Genomic DNA, 11,376 nt, shown 5'->3' on the forward strand with positions numbered 1-11,376 from the left:
TATGGCACTGTGTAAGACTGGGCATTTGTTTGCTTGTGTGTGCAAAGCCTCTTTTTAGCCATGCTATTTGACTAGCGTGACACCAGGAATAACAAAGCCGCTCAGTTGACCAATTTGAATTGCAGGAGCTACAAGAAACTAGTAAATTGTCAATTGTCAAGACGTTTTGTGTAGCGGTTGTAGTGAAACTCATATACCCGGAGGTGCATGATCCCCTTAACACCCCCATAAGGTTGTCTTTTGTTTGGTTTATATGAAATATCTTAACAACTGTCTGATGGATTGCCATGAAATTTAGCAAATGCACCCATAGTGCCAATAACTTTGTTGATGCTCCGTCTGTCAAACTAATTTTTGAATTTGGTGTCCAATACTTTCGTTTACAATCCACAAAACTACAAAATGGAAGAGTTTCCCATTAACCTCGGCTGTACTTTATTTTTTTTTTTGTGGTATTTAGCAAATGTGAATACACTGACATGCTAAACCAATGTGCATGTTAAGCATTTAGCTCAAAGCTTGATGTTCCTGCGCCAAGTACAGCCTCACAGAGCTGCTGACAGATTTAGAACAATCATATGCCAGTCATATGAGTTGTGGCCAAAAAGTTCTGAGACTGTGCCGACAAACATCAAAACTGCACCTGATTTAAATTTGGCTGCCAAAGTAGTCTCCTTGCGTGGCGATACAGTACTCCTACCGATGCTGTCACACTTGTAATGCTCCCCGGAAATCCCATTAGATAAGCATGTCAAGCATCGTCTTTGGTGGGCGCTGAATCTCCTACACTGTGCCAAAATGGTGACCCCTCAGCTTGAATTCCATATTGGGGAAGAGGGAAGAAGTTGCAGGGAGCCAAATCTGGTGGGCGGCGGTTGGTGGAAAGCGAGAACGTGCCTAATTACTGTGCTGTGACTGGGCGTGCAGCATAATTTAGGCACCCACATGCCTTCGTGCTACAGTTCAGGTCATTTGCGGCGAATGTTTTTCTCTCAGACACTTCAGAGCAGTACAGTAGAACTCTGCCTCGACAGTCTGACCCCTGGGAGACGATTTGACGGTGCATAACCCTGTGAATTTCATGAAAATGAGAACATGCTCCTGGTGCACTTCTGACCTGACGTGCCTTCTCCGCTATAGGAGACTGTCAGCTCTTTGACTTTGAAAGCTGCTGTTTGGGCCCTGATTTGGGGCTGCGGACTTAATTGTTGTCATAATTGATGATTCTTAGCTTCTGTCTGTATTGGAAAAACTTAGTTAGGCATGCAGTAGCTGACTAAAACAATTTTTGTGACACAGAAACCTGCCGTGCTGGAGCTTCTTCCTCTCTGGTCACACAAATGTAGCTTGAAGGAAACATTAAGTGGGTCAATATATAATTGAGGGACTTTTGAAGTCCATGGGATATGTCTGGCATACATTTTTATTAAAAGTAGAAGATAACTAATGTCTAATGATCGGATATCACTAAAATGTCAACCAAATAACCGTCCAAATTTAATAACAATCACCTTTTAATTAGCTAAACAATAATAAAATGAGCTTATTTAAAAATAGATTTGATTGTGTTCTTTTTATTAAGTTGAAATAATCGTGACAGATATTTCTTTTTTGCCAATATATCAAATTTTGTATGGAAAATAACAAATTGCATCACTTTCAACTAAGTTCCCCACTACAAAAACACCTCTCAAGGAAGTGTGTTAATCCCAGATCACATGACCTGCTCCATATGATGTCATTTCCTCCTGAAGAAAAGACTCCAAGGCTTTCTTAGTTATTTAATATAAAGTAGTGTGGAAAGAGACATACATTGTAGAATTGCAGTAATTGTGGGCTGACTGATTTTCTGATTATTGGTATTTTATTTTTTACCGGTAATAAATACATTTACTTTGACTCTGAACCTTTATCTACCTGTGATCGCTCTGTCTTCTGGAGTGATTTGATTGATTATATGTCACAAATAAAACTCCTTTAACTTAACATCTGTAAAACACGAAAAAACAAAACGGTAACAGCAAAGTTTTCTGTTAAATTTCTTCTAAGTTTAACTCCAAGATTTTAAACACTTTCATTTACTGCAAATGAATATCTACTCCAAATGTCTCACTAATAATCATTATCAGCCTTAAAAACCCACAAAACACCCCTCTATACTCGACCACACTTAGTACAGCCCCGTTCCCCCTTCTATAAATCTGCTTGGAATCTTCCACTTCCTGTTTGTCAAAGTGGCCTTCTAACTGGACAGGTTTTGTTGGAGCTCATGCAACAAACATTTTGGGTAAGTGCACTTTAATATGGATGGATGACACTGAATTAGAGTCTGTTTTAATGAGACTGAGTTAAGATGTGTAGCTCTGTCATTAAATAGGAAATTATTTCTCAGAATTCACAGAGAAAAGTCTGAAATGTTTGCTAGGTTAGCATCCCACATGTTCTTTGGCTCAGCTAAAGCTAACTCTCTCCAACTTCTGGATCTCTTGAGTTGCTTGTTGTTAAAATATCTTGCTGTAGGTGCTGAAGCTCAGAAAGTCTGAGATGTTTGTTCAAAATAAGCTCATTCTCAAGTCTGATCTGAACTGTCCTCTTTTGTTTAAACTTTCCCTAAACTTAGGAGTTAATGACAGAGCAGCACATCCAGACTCAGTCTCATTTATGTAGAGATTAAACTTCAGTGTCATTCATTGATGTTAAAGTGCAGTTTTTCAAATGTTTGTTGCACATGCTCCCGACGAAACCAGTCCAGGTGGAAGACGATGTGAAGAGAAAGCTCCAGAGGATGAATATCACACATTTACGTTGGAAATAAATGTCCTTTAATTAGGCATTGTCATGCAAAAGTTGGATTTCCCTTTGATGATGTTCAAATCTTTGTTGAGTGTTTTGTTGATGTTGGTTTCTAAATGTTTTCTGACACTCGGCCCCAAAGATTAAAACCTTCTACAGCTCACAAGCTGCAACAATTCACACATTATCAACTATCTTTCTAACTAAACTAAGATAAAAAGTGGAAAACTGCCTGATTCCTGCATCATGAATGAAATCTTTTTGGTTTTTATGACAGTAAACTGAATATATTTGGGTTTGACATTTTATAAACCAAAACAAGAAATTAATTACTGGATAAAACAATCAACAGATTAATCACAAAGAAAATGTATTTATCAACATATATGGTTGAATTACTCCAACATTACAAGATACATACAATTTTATAACATGACAAAGTAAAAGATTCTTACTTTCTGTCTGTCGTTTATTTTCTTGACTAATCCAATTTATTATATGGTTTATTAGAGACGAATCAACAAAATCACTTTCTCCACTAAAACTAATAAACATGAGGTCAAATAGAAGGAACAGTTTTAAATACTGCAGTCCCACGATGACAAGAATAAAATTTCTCAACAAAAACTCAATCTGCTGGTGGATTCCATTAAAGTCCTAATAAATGATAACAAAGTGTGATACTAAAGGTTTGTGGTGCTAAAAATCTCCAAGTAAAGATATGAAGTTGAACATGTGGATGGAGGTTGATAAAAGTTGACGTCCCTTCATTTCTCTGGAGCAACTCCATGGATTTTATGGATGGTGGTTAAAGACCTGCTCTTCTAGTGGTCTTCCTTCTAGTTGCTGTAAAAAGTCAGTCCATCGTGGCCGACTTCAACACCTCTTCATGACAACTTGTTCTGCCTCCGACCTCGTGGAAACTCCAGAAACTGGGTAAAACCTGTGGAGACTCGAAGAACTCGTGGCGACTCGAAGAACTTGTGAGGCGGGGGAAGGTGTGGTGGGTGGTGGTGGGAGGTGGGGGAGTAGAGGGGGGAGGCCGCCACCCACCTCCCCGCCTACTCTCCGCCCTGACTCCACCCAGACTCCGCCTTGGCTCCACCCATGTGGTGATGTCAGCAACTACGATGCCAAAGGGACGACGAATTTATTTCTTTTTATCTGATCTGTAGCTCAGTGAGTTAAGGATTTGCCTATGGAGCTGCAGGTTGCTGGTTCAAGACCAGACACTTCTTAAATTTTCTCAAAATCCTGACAAAGACAAAGAAAGAAAAAGGCCGGTGGCGGGGCTTGAACCTGCGACCTTCCGCTTGGTAGTCTATCCTCTTATCCTCCTGAGCTACTCGCTCAGATGCTAATTCTTCTTTTTTTTGCGCATTTATCATCTATTTTTTGCCATTTTCGAGTTTTTTTTTTAACTCGAGTCTCGACTCGACCGTTTTTCTCAGGAGGTGGGACTTCAGCCTTTGTGCTGGAGGGTGGAACCATCAGTTCCAAGACTTTCCAAAGCCTCCACACCTCCCGAGTCCTCAGGACCTGAGCTTTCACACAGTCTGAGGGCTGAAATTTTCTAAGTCCCACAGTAGTTCTCTGTTAGATTGAACTTTCACACAGTCCAAGGACTGATATCTTCTAAGTTCCTGAGTAGTTCTCTGTTAGTTTGAACCTTTAGACAGTCTGAGGGCTGAAATTTTCTCAGTCCCACAGTAGTTCTCTGTTGGATTGAACCTTCAGACAGTCTGAGGACTGAAATTTTCTCAGTCCCACAGTAGTTCTCTGTTAGATTTAACTTTCAGACAGTCCAAGGACTGATATCTTCTAAGTTCCTGAGTAGTTCTCTGTTAGTTTGAACCTTTAGACAGTCTGAGGACTGAAATCTTAAAGGTTTCTCAGCACTTCTCTGTTAGTTTGAGCTTTTAGACAGTCTGAGGACTGAAATTGTAAAAGTTCTTGAGTAGTTCTCTGTTAGTTTGAACCTTTAGACAGTCTGAGGACTGAAGTTTTAAAAGTTTCTTAGTACTTCTCTGTTAGTTTGAACTCTCTTGTTAACATAAGCCATAAAACTTGTGACCATGAGTCTTGATTTCACATTTAGAACATCCGAGTTCTTCTCAGACCTTAGCCTGTGGATTCTTTAGAAATCCTGAACAAACTTTTTATCGGTTTTTGCTATTTTTGATCGTTTTATTGTCTCTTCTGTTTAATTTGATCTTCTAAAATTCAACTGGTGTCTTTTCAAATATTTTGTCTTTAGTTTGATTCTTCTTAAATATTCAGTTTTGCTCTTTTCTCACATTTTATGTCTTTTCTAATGTCTGATTTGATTTTTAAATGTTTTGTCTTTTTAATGTTTAATTGTTGCATTTTCAAACATTTCATAAACTTCTCTAAGGTTTATGTTTGAAAATTTTCCCTTTCTTTCCCAATGTTTAATTTTTGGATTAAATATTTGTTAAGATTTTGCTTTTTAAGGTTTTTATCATCTTTTAATGTTTAATTTTTTTATTAAATGCTTCATTGTATTTTTATTGTTTAATTTCCTATTTAATGTTTTAATGTCTTTTCTAAGATTCAATTTTCAAATTCAGCATTTAATTTTTGAATTAAATGTTTTGTCTTTTTTAATGTTTAATATTCTGTTTAATGGTAATTTTTTAAGGTTCAATTACCTAAAATCTTTTGTCTTTAATGGTTAATATTGTAATTGTTTTTAATTTATTTATTTTGTAATTAAATTCTGTGTATTTTTTAATGTTAATTATGTAATTCAATATTTCATCTTTAATGTTAGTATTCTTAATTAACTGGATTTTTTTTAATGTTTTAGTGTTTAATTTAGTTTTATTGTATTAAATGCTTTTGTCTTTGTTTTATTATATTTAATTGCTCTCTTAATGTAGTTTATTTTTTTAATCTTATTTTTTCTGTTAAGATTTTAAACCCAACCATAAAAATGAAACAAAACCTTAAATCACAATGAAAATGCTTCTGTTGTCACAATCATGAGTTAGTCAATTATTCAGTTTATCAATTAAACTTTATTTGTCTCAAACCTTTCACACAGATGACAAAACTAAACAAGCAAAGAGAAAAAAAAACTATGTTAAAACTATGATTAAACTCAAAAACATATATATATGTATATATGTATATATATATATATATATATATATATATATATATATATATATATATATATATATATTATTTGCATCATAATAAAACATGTTGGGTCCAGGGGATGGAGGGAGTTTATTGAAGTCTTCTTGGGCTCAAGGGAAATCATTTAAAATATTAACTTGATATTCAGTCTAAGGAAACTGGAAACTGCAGAGTGACAGAAGAACCAACAATATCTCCTGTTTTCTCCTTCAATGAGTCGACTCTTCTTGTGCTTTCAGACCAAAGAACTACAGACTCTTCACAACCTGCTCAAACTCTTGGTACAGGACCTCACCACACAGGTCAAGAAGGTTTCCTTCTCATTTCTACTCTGAAGCTCACCTTCTCCTGCTCAAATTGCTGACAAATGTTTCTGCTGCTCTAAAGTCTGGTCTCCAGAACTTCCTAAAAACTCTCAGAGTCTCTTCTGCTGCAGGTTGCTTTGTAGAACTGTTGCAGAAAACCTCACTAAACCACATGGAGGGGCCTCAAGATAGTCGTCCAAATGAAACCATACAAAAACCAAACTAGCACAACCCAAACGCTAAAGTCTCCTGCAGCCTACCAGAGAACCTCTGAGAACAGAGAATCAGGACAGGAACTCTTACCTTCTGGACAACCAATGCTGGTTCACAAACAAGAATACAGAATGTGTCTGACCAAAAACCTCTCAAGACTCACTACAGCCAAGATAAAGACACAACTCAGCTGCACCAAATCCACTAATCACTGCACACATTAGCACCATGTGCTAACTGTGGCTAAAGAACAACATTTACCAAGACAACTATCCAGTACAAAGCCCTAAAACACACCAAGAAACACATTAAAGATGATTTTACTGCTGGAAGCTGCAAGCCAACGCCTAAAGAACAAACTAAAGCAAAGGAGCCAAACCCGGTTCACTGGTGAAGAGAAACAGAGGAAATGTTTGTCTGCAGCCACATAAAGCAGGAAGACACTGAGCTGCTCAGGTGTTCCTGATAACACCAAGCAGCCACCTGGACAGCCAATAGGAACACAGCTTACTGGAAGTCCAGAGGGCGGGGTTAGTGAAGGAAATTTAGTTTAAAGTTGAAGCAGAAAGTTAACAAAGAAAGTTGAAAACCACCTTCTGATCCCTGAAATCTCTGAGTTTTCACACAAAGAACAGCTGAACATGTCAAACTGTTTCCATAGTAGAACCCTCATTGTAATCTGGGTAATAATCCGGGTTCCTCATTCCTCATCACAGAACAAACCAACCACTGACGGACCCATGAACACTTCATTCCTGAAAGTTTAAAGCAGTAAACTGCACGTCTTACCATGAGCAGGAGGAAAATCTGATGTTCTTCCAAAGGTCTCCACAGCAAACAGCTGAACAGGGACGGCAGGTCAAAGATGTTTTTTTCCAGAAAGAATAAAGCTTTACAGTTAGTCCTCGTACCGACATGTACCTCAGATCTACCGCTGCCATATATTTTATGCCTTAATGTTGCCCAGAAGATAAGGTGACAACAGACATGCATGCACATAACTTTTAACCTGTTTGCATTGACAAGGGGAGGATAAATATTTTTCCAGGATAAGTTAACCGTTTCCAGGACATTTGACCTTTTTTCTCATTTTCCATATGTTTTCCATGACTGGAAAATTGGTCAACCATTTTCCAGGTTTTCCAGGACGCGTGGGATCCCTGGTGTGGTTTGAGCCTACAGAAGAGCTGAGTCAAGTGTGGATTTATTGCATGTCAACATGTTTACTACAATATCTTTATAAATAACTTTCAATTTCAATTTTTCTCAATTGTATATTTAATATTTAGAAGAATGTGTCTGTAAAAATGCCATGTTGTGTTTGGTTATAGGCGACCATGTTGATTATAGGCCTGAAAACAGCAAAAATATCAACTGTGATACAAAAAGTCCCGCAATTATATATTGACCCAAGTGCATATTATTGCTGATATTATTTATTCTGTGTTAAGAAGGTAATATTATCCCCCGTCATTCACTAAAAGACCCAATTCTTCTAAAACAGCTGCACAGTTTCTCACTGTGCCCTGTTTCTTGCTTGTCCTTGTCCTGATTCAGTGGACAACTTGTAGACCGTGGCCTGTCAAATGTGTCTGAGTACCATAAATTCTCAAGTTGTGGCTCTTGCCCCGACTGCAGAGAGATGCAGGCAGATTTTTTCCTCTGGTTTTATGAATGCTTTTCATCATATTTTAGCGAGAAGCCTGTAAGGGCATTTATTGTAAGTCATTAATTGAAATCATCACCCCCAGACAGTAAACACAAATATAAAGATTTATGTGAGTTTAAGACCCACAGTTTAGATGATCAAAAAGAGCTCGGAGAGTCTCATAGCTCCTTAAAATAGAATCAGTTAGGCCTGTGCATCTGATCGAATATTAATCACAATTTTGACTTCACCCCATTAAATTAACATGATTGACTGCAATATTAATGTTTGGAATGGTCTGCTCATAGAAAACTCCACATATGGATCAAATTACTCAGCTCAGATATTCCAACAATCTATTTTACTCCTTTCAAAATCATTTCTGGTCACATACCTGTCTGAGTAATAAGCGAGTGGAGACTTGAGGCTTCTCTGTGCACAGTCAGCCAGCTAGCATCTATCATAGCCTGCATCTGAGGCGCTTAGGGAATATTCGTAAATTGTATTGTCTGTTCATGAGCAGATGTCCTGCAAATGAGACATTTTGCCTCTAGGGATGTACTGTATTCCAGTGAAGATTGTTTTAGGCCTCAGTATAAGATTTGTGTGTAGACAGGAGTGTAGTACAACATGGAAGTGCTGTTTTTTTAAGTGTGAAAAAGCAATAAAAATAATTCCCCCCACATAAAATCAATGGAATAATCACAGTGAATAATTTCTATCTCAGTACTGATCAGAAAATAATACTGAATGTCATTTTAGCCATTATCATACAGCTCTAGAATCTGTTTTTAGCTTTAATGTCATGAGAAAATCACTGGTACAACATTAGAGCACTTACCTCTGCCTTTCAAAAGCAGTCTTAAAACGAAGTAAAGTCCCTGCAACGGCATGTTTGATTGGAGAGCTGGTGATTACTAAGCTTGAGTTGTATGATTGCTCTTCAAAGTTTGGGACATTAGCATGCTTTTACCTTGGTTTTAGAACATCTTCACCAAGCTGATTGACTACTTGTGATGATCTCCTTATCAGTATGTTAGAAGTATTTTCCTTCAGAGGTGTGAGGACTTGTGATGATCTAACTCAACTGACTAAAACTCATCAAAAGTGGAGTCATGAAAATACTAATCAGTAACTGAGCTGGAAATAATCTGTGTGGGATATGTGCGTAATTAAATAGCAGCCCTTAAGACCAAGAAACATATTTTAGGATTGTGAAATCTGTTCAGGCGTGAGGATTAAAATTAGATGTGCTGATGTTTTTCATGCGTTCCTGTGGGATCACAGCAAAGCAACACCTATAATATAAGACTCCAGGAAAACAGCTGTGCATGTGAGAGTAAGCAGCACCTCGGCAGGTCGTAAAATAAGTAAATGTATTAAAAAGCTGGTGCTAGCATAAGCCTCTTTAAAGCTGGGAATAAGTGAAAGCCTGCATGACTTGGTGAACCTGATGGCTTCTTTGTTTTCATGTCAGCTCATCAGTGCTGATTTTTCAGCATTGTGGTCTAGTCTGGTCCTGCTGCTCATCCAAATCTCTCTGTTGATCTCTGCGATGAAGAAAATAGTAGTTCTACTGTTACCTCTCATTCAATTTCCCAGTTATATATCCCAGTTTTATTTTTTCTGTTTTTTCTGTTAAGCCACTTTACCCTCATCTGTCACCCTTGTATATATTGTAAATATTATTACTATTGTTCTGTTATTATTTTATTCTTATCACTATGTCTACTGTTACATAAGCTGCTGTAACAATGTAAATTTCCCCTGGAGTGGGGAGAAATAAAGAACTTTATCTTATCTTATCCGCATTTCTTTTATCTTTTATTATTTGTTGCTGTCCGTCAGACCCCCTCTTACCTTTTGATGTTGCACCACTATTTACATTTGTCTGCCAGACTCCTTGATTCAACCGCCTCTTGTTCTTTGATGTATTACCTTCTGTTACTGATTGGCAACCAAATTAACCACTATTCACCCTTGTATTTACATACAGTCCCCTCCCTACCCTCTGATCATCCCCTATAAAATGTGGTCTCTGCAAATGTTCTTGCTCGACTTGCCTTCACAGACTCATAATCTGTTGGTAAGCCCACCGTATGCCAGAATACCAGCAAACACCCCACTGCAGCAAACTTTGAAGGACTAAGAGTGAAATTTCTTCAACAGTTGGAGTATATATCATGCTAGCAAGCACTTTCTCTAACTGAGGAAAGAATGACTGCACTCTAATGCTCAGCAGGGGTTTTCTAAGCCTGACACTTTGGGCCCCCTCATATCAATGAGTGCCAGTGAGTTAGCTGTGGGTTACTACTTGAGCCCCGTTTGTTTTGGCTTGTATTTGTATCATTTTAGCAAATTGGCACCATTAGAAGTGTGCAGAAGTAGGTATTAGCAGCTCCTCCTTTCAGTGGATGTACAAACAGCTTTCACAGGATTTCTTTAATACTGAAAACAATGTGATGATATTGCATTCTGAAGTCATTTGTAGCTTTTTTTTGTTTTTTCCTGTGACATGGATGTCTATTTGTGGTGAACTGCAGGTATTGACAACACCTGAAAGTGTAAGTCACGCTGGATACCTAAAAATGCATGGATCATGTCTGCGTGAGTTCGGACTTTGAGAATAGGTGCCATTTTTGACAGAAATTGCGGGCCACACTTTTAGTTGTTTTTAGAACACCTGCATACACCTGCCTCTTTAATCTCAGAGCGTATCACTGCCTCGTGTCTCTCGTGCTGCGCCCACGCAGGTCTCCTGAGGCGTTCTACTCTGCCTATACCTGGGCCTCCTATCTCCACTGTCTGCACCTGGTGGAGGCTGGGGTCAGCAAAGACTGGTTATTTCCCCTGTGAGACGAGCTCTGTGGTCTAAAACCCGCCATGGTCCCGGTGCCTCATCACCTAAGTGACGGACCTCCAGCACCCGAAGGTTGATGGACTTGATGCCGGAGTGCGTATGGAGTCTGTGGCCCTTCAGTGATATCCGGTTCAGGCCAGCCACTCTGAACCTGAACCTCAACGTGGTGCAGCGTCCTCACCTGGTTTCCCTCCCTGTGCTTCTGGGATTTCTTTATTTACCTTTTCTGAAGGTAAGATCACTCCTTTATTCTTTATTCATGTGTCTGTTTTTAATTTTTTGCTTTGACATTGAGTACCTTGAAAGCTAAAATGGCAAAATTCAAAGTGAAGCGGTCAAACTGAAATGAAACCTGTTTTCTGCTGGTGTTTAATACAAAATAGGGAACTAAA

The 11,376-nt window shown here is 38.3% G+C and overlaps 1 long non-coding RNA gene across 1 annotated transcript in view; it reads left to right on the forward strand.

The window, feature by feature from the left end:
• The window catches only part of LOC111582717 (uncharacterized), a 98,458-nt gene that overhangs the window by 45,702 nt on the left and 41,380 nt on the right, over positions 1 to 11,376 (forward strand). Inside the window, exon 3 of the long non-coding RNA XR_008600622.1 lies at positions 6,198 to 11,216. This is a non-coding gene — a long non-coding RNA (uncharacterized LOC111582717). The remainder of the gene's footprint in view (positions 1 to 6,197; positions 11,217 to 11,376) is intronic.

Source organism: Amphiprion ocellaris, chromosome 23 (genome assembly GCF_022539595.1).
Source record: "Amphiprion ocellaris isolate individual 3 ecotype Okinawa chromosome 23, ASM2253959v1, whole genome shotgun sequence".
NCBI lineage: Eukaryota > Metazoa > Chordata > Actinopteri > Pomacentridae > Amphiprion > Amphiprion ocellaris.